General features: G+C 38.9%; 1 pseudogene; it reads left to right on the plus strand.

The window, feature by feature from the left end:
- The first annotated feature begins 371 nt into the window (after positions 1-371).
- On the plus strand, positions 372-6,925 carry LOC146394365 (small ribosomal subunit protein uS5 pseudogene; annotated as a pseudogene).
- The last annotated feature ends 5,409 nt before the right edge of the window (positions 6,926-12,334 follow it).

Below are 12,334 nucleotides of genomic sequence, written 5' to 3' on the forward strand. Positions count from 1 at the left end.
GTTAGGGGAGGTTTTGGCTATTATCTCTTGGAATATTTTTTTCTGTCACCTTCTCTCTCTCTCTTCTCTTTCTGGCACCCCTCTAATAGGGATGTTGGTGCCTCTAATGTTGTCCCAGAGTTCCCAATTGATTGGACACTTCTAAGGGTCAGGTTATTCAAAGTATTTTATCATAATTCCAGGATTTTGATCCTCACACCTGGCTTGAAAATCCAAAGATTTCCTTTATTGCTGTTCTGTCACTATATTTACAGTTTTTCCTTTGTTGTGCAGTCTGCAGAATCAGATTGATCCTTAGAAGCCAAATGAACACTCTGCAACCAAAATTTACTATGGTGGTTCTTAGGCAACACGTAAATAATAAAGGGAAGATGTTGGAGACCACTGTACTGATGACCTCTGAAGAAAGCAAACTTATTGGTATGTGCAAAAGCACAGGAAGCCACAGAATTCTGGTGATGGCAAAGGCCAGATAAGCCTGTCTGCCAACACAGAGTTCCAAAGTGCAGGGTCTCCTGTCAAAATAAGATAAGGGGCTTATATGTTAACTACATTGTTCTTTAAGCAGCTATGCCATATCCTAGATGCATACACCTGTGATTTTCATTGCTATTAGTCTCCCTAAATCTCACTAAGTGATAGCTTTGATACTCCCAATGCCTGTTTTGCTCACTTACCTCAACAAGTCACCTTCCCTAATAAAAGTCTTGTGGGATAAAGCCTAGGGGCCTTTGTTAGCAGAACAGAGTGCCTCCTTGTCCCCCCCTTTTAAAAGATAAACTTACCTTGTGTGTTTTTTATGCCATGCAGTCTCTCTTTTAGGATCAGTTTTTGACCTGCAGTTCAGGACACAATAATGAAGCCTTCAATGTGAAGGAAAAAAGATGATGGACAAATGCCAATGTTACCATAAAAGTGCTTAAAATAAGCAATCATGAACAGGCTTGATGCGCAAGAGAAACTTATGAAGCATATGTTTCCTTAATATCAGCAAAACTCCAATATGTAAGAATCAAAGGTAAATATGGAACTAAATGTAACACAATTAAAAATACATGCTACATGGAGTTTCCCTGTGCTTCAGTGACTTTAGAACCCTGCTAGTGTCCATGAGGATGTGGGTTCCATCCCTGTCCTCATTCAGTGGGTTAAGGATCTGGCATTGCTGTGGCATAGGCCTGTGGCTATGGATTCCATCTGACCCCTACTTCTAGATTTTCCATTTGCCATGTGTGTGCCCCCCACGAAAAGACAAAGAAAGTATGTCATACCAAATAGGCTAAATGTATGCAGAGAGAGTAGACAATTACATACAGGGGCGTGCTAAGGGATTGAAAAGGAGGTAAGGTTTCTATGTTTTAGTCAAATTTGTAAAAAAACAGAGCAGCAGTAGACCATAATAAATTGTAAATGTACAATATAATACCTAGAACAACCACCACAAATGATATCCAGACATACATTGAAAAACTTTAGAAGTAGGTATTCTGGCTGTGATGCAGTCTGTTAAAAATCCAACTGCAGCATCTTGGGTCCTTGCAGAGGGGCATGTTCTATGGCTTGCCTGGCAAAGAGTGTTCAAGGAACCAGCATTCTCCCTGTGGCATAGGATTGCACCTGGGGCTCAGATTCAGTACCTGGCCTGGGAACTTCCACATGCCCGGGGACAACCTTGTTTTTTTAATGTAAGTATATCAAAGCAGATTTTGAAATTCTCTTCAAGTAGCCCACAATCATAACAATAATTTTTAGAAAGCCATGACATAATTGTCATTAACTCATACAACAACATAAAGAGATCAGCAGAAATCGAAAACATGATCCACTTACAACCTGTTCATAAGAAATTCATTTCAATCAAACAATCGAGACAGATTGAAAGGGAAAAGTGGAACAAAGATAGAAAGAAAAATTGATGAAAGAAAACCAAGAATACTTAAACCTATTAATATTAGATAAAGCAGATCAGAGAAAAGATAATATCACGGAAAGATACTGTATAATGATAAATGAACAATACCCTAAAGAAAACAACACCACAATCTGGGATGTCTTTGTACCTGAACATGTGCAGTAAACCTAAACGAGTGGAAGAAATAGACAAATCTAAAATTACAACAGGACATTTCAATGTTATTCTCAGTTCATAGAACTTGGCAGAAAACTAACAAAGATACAGAACTCAACAATACCAGGAGTTCCCATTGTGGCTCAGAAGGGTAAGAACCATAAAGAGTCTTCAGGAGGATTTGATCCCTGGCTTCCTTCAATGGGTTAAAGCTACCAGTATTGCCACAGGTCACAGACACAGCTCAGACCCAACATTGTTATGGCAGTGGCATAGGCTGGCAACTGCAGCTACAACTTGATGCCTAGCCTGGGAACTTCCATATGTCATGAGTGCAGCTATTAAAAAAAGGAAAAATAAACATCACTAACCAAGGCAGTCTAACTTTATAGTCAGTACATTCTACCTAACTCAGAATACACACTATGTCCAAGGGCCCATGAATCCTACACCTATGCCAAAAACTACACCTCAACAAACTGAAAGATTCAAAACCATGCAATGGGCTGTCCTGCCATAGTGTACAAAAGTAAGATAAGCAGAATAGGAAAAGCACCACACACTTGGAAGCTAGTCCACAGTTCAAGCAAGAATCTTTTCCCAAGCCCAAAGTCAAAGAGCTGTCAAGAAAAACAAAATCCTACCCTCAATCAAAGAAAAAAGAAACTACAGCCTATCAATTGAGATATAAATGCAGCAAAGCATTGCTGAGAGGAAAATTCATGACAGAAAATGCAAACTTTAGAAAAGATAAAATGGGTCTGTTACTAATCTAAACATCCTCCAAGGAAATACATAAAGAAAAAAGGGCCTAAAGGATAAAAGGAAATCAATTTCAAAGTTTAAAAAATTAAGTGCAAGGAAAAAGAAACAAGACATTTTAATGAGGAGTCCCATTGTGGCTCAGTAGTTAATGAATCTGGCTAGGAAAAATGAGTTTGTGGGTTGAGTCCCTGGCCTTGCTCAGTGGGTTAAGGATCCAGCATTGCATTTTGCTGTGGTGTAGGTTGCAGACATGGCGTGGATCCTGAGTTGCTGTAGCTCTGGCATAGACCAGCAGATACAGCTCTGATTTGAACCCTAGCCTGGGAACCTCCATATGCCACAGGAACAGCCAAAGAATTGGGAAAAAGTCCAAAAAAAAGAAGAAATTTTGATGAATCAAGGAACTGATTGTTTAAAGAGATCAATTAAAGTGATAAAATCTAAACTACCCAACAAAAAGAAGGGAAAGACATTTTATAGAATCAAGAAGGAAGTGGGCTTTCACTACATCCCTGCAGTAATAATAATAGTAACAAAAATATAAATGTGAATACTATGAACATATAAGATTAACACCTAGGTGATATGAACAAATTCTTCAGAAAGCATACACTGATACAGTTGAGATAACTTCTCCACTATAAATGATACTCAATTCTCAGGAGTTCCCTGGTGGCTCAGAAGGGTAAGGATCTGGCATTGTCATTGCAGTGGCTCAGGTCACTGCTATGGTGAGGGTTTTGTCCCTGGCTTTTGAAATTCTGCATACCACAGGGTTGCCAAAAAAGTTACTTACATCTTATGACTAAATGTTTAAGAGAATTCTGCAGACCTAGATGGTCAATACTGGAGTATTTTGCCAATAATTTATAGAATTAACACCGATTCTACATAGTGAGATAGAAATTGCAAAATTTCACCAAAAAGTGTAAGAATTAACATCAGTTCTCTATGATCACCTCGAAAACATTAAAGGGTGGGGGGCACATGTTCATTCATTTAATGAAGGCAGTATTAGCCTTACTCCAAAATTAGAAAAAAGCAATATAAAAAAAGTCCAAATCCCATCATGGCCAGAGATGCAAAGAATCCCAGGCGAAGTATTTACTTGGAGATATATATACACAAGAGAGACACGCACAGAGATCATGATCACTGCCATTTGTTTCAATCATGCAAGACTGGTTGATAACTCTAAAATCATTGTGGATGGATTCAAACACTCTGCCATGTTAAATTGATGGAAGAGGAAAAAACACTTGCTACAACAGCCAGTGAAGAAAAAATTGACAAAATTCTACACTCAGTCTTGATTTGAACATGTGAAGTTTGAACTATGAATGGAAGTGAACTTCCTCCACTTAAAACACCTATGAAAACTCTATAATGATATATTTTATGATGAAAGACTGAACAATTTCCCTCTAAAACCAGAAATGGAGTAAAGTGTCTGCCAACACCACTTAGTAATGGCCAGGAAGATCTAGGTATGATACTATGAGAAGATGTAAAAAGCAGGTAGGTCAGGAAGAAAGAAAGCAAGAAAGAAGAAAGAAAGCAAGAAAGCAAGAAAGCAAGAAAGAAAGAAAGAAAGAAAGAAAGAAAGAAAGAAAGAAGAAAGAAAGAAAGAAAGAAAGAAAGAAAGAAAGAAAGAAAGAAAGAAAGAAAGAGAGAGAGGGAGAGAGAAAGGAAGCAAAGAAGGAAGGAAGGAAGGAAGGAAGGAAGGAAGGAAGGAAGGAAGGAAGGAAGGCAGGCAGGCAGGCAGGCAGGCAGGGAGGGAGGGAGGAAGAGAGAAAGAGAGAGAGAGAAAGAAAGAAAGAAAGAAAGAAAGAAAGAAAGAAAGAAAGAAAGAAAGAAAGAAAGAAAGAAAGAGAGAGAGGGAGAGAGAAAGGAAGCAAAGAAGGAAGGAAGGAAGGAAGGAAGGAAGGAAGGCAGGCAGGCAGGCAGGCAGGGAGGGAGGGAGGGAGAGAGAAAGAGAGAGAGAGAGAGAGAGAAAGAAAGAAAGAAAGAAGGAAAGAAAGAAAGAAAGAAAGAAAGAAAGAAAGAAAGAAAGAAAGAAAGAGAGAGAGAAAGAAAGAGAGAGAGAGAGTTAGAGAGGAAAGAAAGAGAGAGAGAGATAGAGAAAGAAAGAAAGAAAGAAAGAAAGAAAGAAAGAAAGAAAGAAAGAAAGAAAGAAAGAAAGAAAGAAAGAAAGAAAGAAAGAAAAAAGAAATAAAACCTTCCCTGTTTTCAGATATGATTGCACACCTATAAATATCCCAGAGCATACTAAGAAACACACAGAATCAGAGAATTCAGCATAGACACAGGATACTAGATCAATATACACAAACATGTACTTCTAACAAAGGGACATGGATATTAAAAATGCAGTACTGTTAAGAATTGTTGAAAAAGAAGTGTAAATATACCAAATTCTGGGGCTGGGTATTAAAAAAAATGAAGAAAATATGGAGCTGCACTCTGGATTGGAAGAATATCAATGGATTGGAAGATTCAAGATATTTTGAAAATAATGGATTCTAGTCAAATGGCTTCTTGAGTTTCAGATTTAATCCAACTAATATAAAAATCCCAGCAAAGCAACGGTGGCTAGAAGACTGCATTTAACTGGCAGAGACAGATATAAATTGGACAGAAACAAGAAATAAAACCTTCCCTGTTTTGTCAGACAGAATAAAGAACTCAAAAACATAACCATGCTCTTACATTTATGTGTTTCTACACAAAAGTGCAAACACAATTTAATGGAGATATGGTAATCTTTTGAGCAGGTAACTATCATAGGCAAAAAACAACAAACATCAAAGTATTGAAATAGATGAACATCACACACAAACTACAACAACAAAAATTTAGGTATCACCACAGTGAACAATTACGTAAATTGGAGCAAGATTCCACACAAAATGTAAAACCTATACAAATCTTTGGAGAAAAAATGAAAGTAAGATTTTTTCAAATTTAGGATTAGGCAAACTGCCAGATTTGATACCAAATGCATTGTCCATAAAAGAAAATATTAACAAGTGAGTACAAACTGAGTCTAAATATTTTTTAAATTGTGTTCCTTGGAAGTCTCTGTTAAAAGGATGACAAGAAAAGCTAAACCCTAGAAGGAAATACCTACAAACCACACTCAGTTTTCCAATACAGATCAATTTCTATAAAACCAGTTGAACCTCAAAAATCTAGAACTTCCTTCTCATGAAAACACTAAAAGGCAGATGATGCTGGTGTTGTGGGAGGGGCCAGAGGCTCCAGGAAGGCTGGAGGCTCTGGGCACCTACAGCTGGAGACCAAGGCTCTTCCACAAAGGCTTCCAGAGCTGCAGGGAGGCCAGGGTCATGGCCCAGGCAGATGAGGACAAGGATGGGGAGCTTGTAGGGGGCAGAGCTGAGGACAAGGAAGACAAAGCTCCCAATCACCAAGGTGGCCCACCGAGTCAAAGACATGAAAATCAAGTCCCTGGAAGAAAGAGATCTCTCTCTTTGCTCTGCCCATCAAAGAATCTGAGATCATCGACTTTTCCTGGGGGCATCCTTCAAGGACCAGTCTATGAAGATGATGCCTGTGCAGAAGCAGAACTTGCTGGTCGGAGGACCATGTTCAAGACATTTGTCACACTAGGGATTACTAAGGACACGTTGGTTTTGGTGCCAAATGCTCTAAGCTGGTATCCACTGCCACCCATGGGGCCATCATTCTGGTCAAGTTCTCCATCATCCAGGTGCAGTGTGAAGGCTCCCGGGGGACAAGATTGGCAAGCCACATATCATCCTTTGCAAAGTGCCTTTCCACTGTGGCTCCATGCTGGTGTGCCTCTTCCCTGCCCCCAGGGCCACTGGCATTGTCTCAGCCCCTGTCCTAAGAAGCTACTGCTGATGTGGAATTGATGACTGCTACACTTCTACCATGGGCTGCACTGCCAAGCTGGGCAACTCTCCTGAGGCCACCTTTGATGCCATTTCCAAGAGTACACCTATCTCACTCCTAGTCTCTGGAGAGATGGTGTTCTCCAAGTCTGCTTCTCAGGAATTCACTAAGCACCTTGTGAGTACCCACATGAGAACCTCTGTGCAGAGGGTCTAGGCTTCAACTGTGTCCAACACATAATTTTATATTAGAGGAATAAAATGAATGAAGCTGGAAAAAATCCAACTCAATGAAATACCTAGTCAATGATTAATATTGAAGGCTGAGAGTTTATTGCATGTCCTTGTTTGTTGCATTTCCCCAGGAGAAAAAAGAAAAAACAATTCCAAACTTTAAAATCACCCAAAACAAGCAAACAACAAACACAAACTAATCCAGATCACTAGGCTTAATTAATAATCATGTGAGGTTTTTTTTACTTAATAAAATTCTCCATTACTTGTTTTTTCTTCCCAAAGCAACTTCAATATGATCCTTTGCCACAGAGAGTAAAGTAGCACAATATTAAGGATACCTATATCAGAGTTCCTGCTCTCTCTCAGCAGGTTAAGAGCCCAACATGTGTGCAAGGATATGGGTCCCATACCTTGCCTGCCCAGTGGTTAAGGATTAGGCTTTTGAGGCAAACTGAGGATTGTAGGCCACAGGTACAGCTCACATCCGGCATATGCCACATCATTGCCAGAGCAGCTGCAGCTACATGTGTGCACCGAGCCTGGGAATTTCCCTATGCTGCACTTGCAACCCAAAAAGAACAAATACATGCACAATAACAGTACCTATGAAGAAACCTGTTGTTGCTTTCTGTAGTGTATGTGGGTTTTTTTTTTTAATCTTTATACATAAGTCAATAACATGCATATAAAATGTGGTCTCCTTTCATTTGACATTAAAATAATGGATTTTTACTATTTTACATTGTGTATAAAACTTTAAGACTTCTCTCATTTTGACCTTTTGCAGCAAGGAGAATAAAAGCAGTTGGCATTGAAAACAACCATTACTTCCATGATAGGCACACTGAAACAGAAATAAGCCTTAGCAGTAAATCTGTTAAGAAGCACGTGTTTTCTGCATCTGCTTCATGTCCAGCACCATACCATCATTTTTTGTTTTGTGGCCATTCTCAGTAAATCTCCCATGACTAGTAGGTAACACATTTGCATGAAGACTTTGTACCTGAAACTCATTTTCTATTTTCTGAATCTGTGTCTATGAATTCTAGGACTTGCCTTTTATATCAAAATACATGTTGATAGGTTTATGTAATAAGAACAAGTCTACGCCTTTTACATACTGGTTTTTAAAAGACAAATGCTACTAAATGCATCAAGTCCTTTACCATTTGTGATTGTCTCCATGGAAACACTACCTGGTGAGTAGATATAGCATAATTAATGGCACATTTGACTTATTAGGAAAGTATTTTCCCTCTACTTCACTTCATCAGCGTATACACAAAAATGTTGATTGATATTTGTTCTCATACCCCAAAGTACTTTTCAAAAACATTTCACTTTTCACTATCATGGTCAAACTGAGAAAAAACTGCAAATGTTGTAACAAAACCATAGCTTACCATAGTTTTCTTTTCTACTATGCTACACAACTCTCTTTGCCAAAGCATTAAATTATACCAAAATTAACATATACTAATGAAAAATTAAAGCTACATATGTTTCTATATACATTTAAGCACTGAAGGAAAAGCCACCCATGTAAATATCCCAAGTATTTATCAAAATACTCCAAGATGTCTCCAGTCCCCCTCCCAGACACCCATGACCCAGGGCTGCGGTGGCACATAAAGAACCCAGCTTCACCAGGAAGAAGCATCAGAACCTTCTGGACAAACACGATCGCAGGCAAGAGTCCTCTGGGAGTTCAGCAATCAGGGAAGAACAGCAGAAGCAACAACTGCTGAGGGTCTGGGCTGGCATCATTCTAGACCAGGGGAGCAGCCCACTGAGGTCTGTGCAAGCTATCACCAAATCTTTCTGAAAGTTGCTGGTGGTTGTTGTGATTGGCATCGAGCTGAGCAAAATACACACAGGAATACTGGCTATCCTTTGTACAATTTTACTTTACCTCTAGTTGATTTACAGTATTCTGTCAATTTCTGTGGTACAGCATAGTTACCAGTTATTCACATGCATTCATTTTCTCACATTATCCTCCACTGTGTTCCATCACATGTGATTAGATATGGCTTCCTGTGCTATATGGCAGGATCTCATTGCTTATCCACTAAAATCTAAGAGTTTGCATTCACCAACCCTGACTTCTTCATCTATTCTACTCCCTCATCCCCTCCATTGGCAACCACAACTGTGCTCTTCAAGTCATGAGTTTGTTTCTCTTCTGTAGACAGGTTCATCTATGTCCTGTGTTGTATTCCAGATATAGTGATATCACACGGTATTTTTCTTTCTCCTCCTGACTTACTTCTCTTAGTACGTGTGTCTCTAGTTCCATTCATGGTGCTGCAAATGGCATTATTTTTCTTCTGTTTTATGGCTGAGTAGTAGTCCATAATGTATGCGCTGTGGATCGTTTGCTGATTGTTAAAGACCACTGAACTGCTGAACTCTGCCAAAAGCAAACTCGGTAGTGCAAAAGCACAATAAGCCAAGAAATATTTGTGATGGCAAAAGACAGATGAGCGTGCTTGCCAATGGATGCAGGGTTCTGAAGTGCAGGGTCCCCTGTCAAAATAAAATGGGGCTTTATAATTGAACCATGCTCTTCTCTAGGCAGCTGCACTATATCCTAGAGGTACATATCTGTGAGTTTTATTTCAAGTAGTCTCCCTATATCTCACTAAGTGATAGCTTTGACATTCCCCAAGCATACTTTTGCTCACTACCCTAAACAGGTCACTTTCCCTCATAAAAGTCTTGTGGGCTAGAGCCTATAGGCCTTTGTTCAGAGGAACAGAGTGCCTCCTGGTCCCCCACTTTTAAAATGTAAAAAGTGTCTGATGTTTTATATTCTGTGTTATACCTCTTTCAGGACACCCATTGACCTGCAGCACAGGACAAGAGAAGAGTGGTGTCCAACCTGGGGCTGGAAGAGAAGGTCAGCTATGGGTTGGAAAAGAAAAAAAAAGTTCTGCCATGAGCGGGAGGAAGTGAAAGTACAGAAGGCAAAGTGGCTAGTCTGGAACTCCAAGGATTCTCAACTGTGAGCTGGCAAGTAGAAACTGTAAACCAGGGTAACAATGGAGATGAGTCAATCACAATAAATTACATAATATATTCAATTGCTTAAAGATATGTTGAAAGAGTCCAGGGATTGGATAATAGAGCCTAAGGGGCTATATAAGGTAGAGGCATTGTTTGACACTGTTCTAAACATAACCCTTGGTCTCCAGGTGAAGGAAGTATGGACCCAGAATGTTGGGATCATGTGGGAGAAAATTTAAAGCACACCCATCCATCTGGGGCCTCTCTTTCTGTTTCTGTTTTTTTCCACATGGGGACTAACAAGGACATTTTGGAACCCTTGTGGGGACATAAAGAAAAGATCATATCTTCTATTCCCCTCAACCTCAGGATAATGCCTTTCTTGATGAGAATTTAAATAAACCGTTAGCTGTGGAAGCAGCACTGACTTACCTTCCATCAGCCCTAAAATCTGCATGCCCTGTAACTATTTTCCCTGACCCTTAAGTCACAGGGCAAAATATGCATACACACATCCCTTTTGACTTTGAAGCTCTTAAGCCTCTTCATGATGGTATGATTCAGAATGGAGTTGCAGCTGCCTTTACTATGAGCATGGTAGAAAGCATGCAGACACTCCATCTTCCCCCATGGGATTGGCATATGAGAGCCAAAGCCACCCTAGATGGTGGAGATTATTTCATTTGGAGGTCTATTCTGTTGGACTTCTGTCAGGAACAAGCTGGTTTAAGTCAAAGAAATAATGTTCACAATTCTTTTGAAATGTTGGTAGGGACAGGGCCCATTCTTGACCTGGAAAATCAATCCTTGGGCATAGGAACAGCTGTGTGTAGGAGTCCAATGGGCCTGGATGACACTTCCTGATTAGAAACACCCAAGCATCGATTGTACAATATCTTCAAGGCCCTACAGAACCTTACCCACAATTTGTGGACCACCTAACTGAATGGGATGGTGCCAGGTGGTAAACTCTCAAGCAGCTGAGATGTCAATGAATCAATTGGCATATAAAAATGCCAATCACGGCTGTAAAAGGGCAATGGCCTCTGTAAAAATTCAGGTGGCATCTCTGAATTTGTGAAGGTGTGTCAAGATGGAGGGAGTACAGGTCATACTCAAAGAGTGCTTGTTACAGCATTAATAGGAACACACTTTGAATCAGGTCTCTTTTGTACTGACAGGTTTTACACAGGAGGATCTTTTTTTATGGCTAAAACTTCAAACTTAGAAATAGGAGGTCTCCATTTTGCTTGTTTGTATGTGTATGGCATTTCCAAAATTAATTCATGAAAGAGCTCTGCTTAACTGGCTTAAAAGAAATTAAGCACCTACATAAATTCTCAATACACATAAAGTAAATCCATTTTGGGTTCATGTGACCTGGAAGATATTCAGTAGTTGATATTCATTACTATTAAAGTTTGTTGATCAAATGAATATATACATGTCTTTAGAGCCATCAACATTTAGTATGCATGATAAAGTAGTGTACCTAGATTTAATACAACTCAAATGAGATATTGAGGCTTCAGTTACTGAATAAAAACTAAACTCATTTAAGACTTAATTGTGATGTTTGGTGACATCCTGAGGTGTCCTGTAAAAAATGTAGGAGGTGTGTTTTCAGTAGAAAAAAAAATGAAGGAATAATGGAATTACATGTTTATTAAGGGAAAAGAAAGTAAGTCTCTCTTATAGGTTGTTACTCTAAAGGGAAAATAGTGGACAAAGTAAAGTGGATACAGAAAATAATGGAAGGTTTGTGGGAAGTGAACAATGAGAAATAAATCTTATACATTGTCAGGACTGACTAAGTTTAAACTTTCAGTAAACTACTTTTAACAGTAAACTAACTTAAAACCTGAATTTTAATGTAGTCTCTCTTAAAATAAGGTTTTCTTAAAATACTGCTTTTAGTAAGAGATTATATGAATTTCCCTGCCTTTAATTTGTATGTACTTTGAAAATCCTTTGTCTCATTCATTAGACAAATAACTAATGTTAAAGAATAATCTATGATTTTGACCATGTATTTTTATAGTATTCCATATATATAATGTTGTGTTTAGCAAGTTTGTAAACAAAGAAACAAATAGTTTGCTTACAAACTTGCTAAACACAAATTATAGGGGAAACCATGTCAAATAAAAAATGGGATGGAAAAATTATTCCCTCCTTGCCAGAATTTTGCCACCCTAATGCCCTTGTAACATGGTAAGAGTCTGCTCCTAAATCACAGAAGTTAGGATAAGTAAGGAATAGCTGTAAATACCACAGTCAGGGCTATGGGAAGTCCAAGAGGGCTGCTTGCTTCTTGCCAGCTCCCTGATGAAACCAATGAAAGAAAGGGTTGAAAAATGTGTTTTCCATTTGGGACATA

The sequence above is a fragment of the Sus scrofa genome, chromosome Y (assembly GCF_054392235.1).
Source record: "Sus scrofa isolate SSC_HxYL_T2T_F1_AM1 chromosome Y, Sscrofa_HxYL_maternal_Yorkshire_Landrace_v2.0, whole genome shotgun sequence".
NCBI classification, from domain to species: domain Eukaryota; kingdom Metazoa; phylum Chordata; class Mammalia; order Artiodactyla; family Suidae; genus Sus; species Sus scrofa.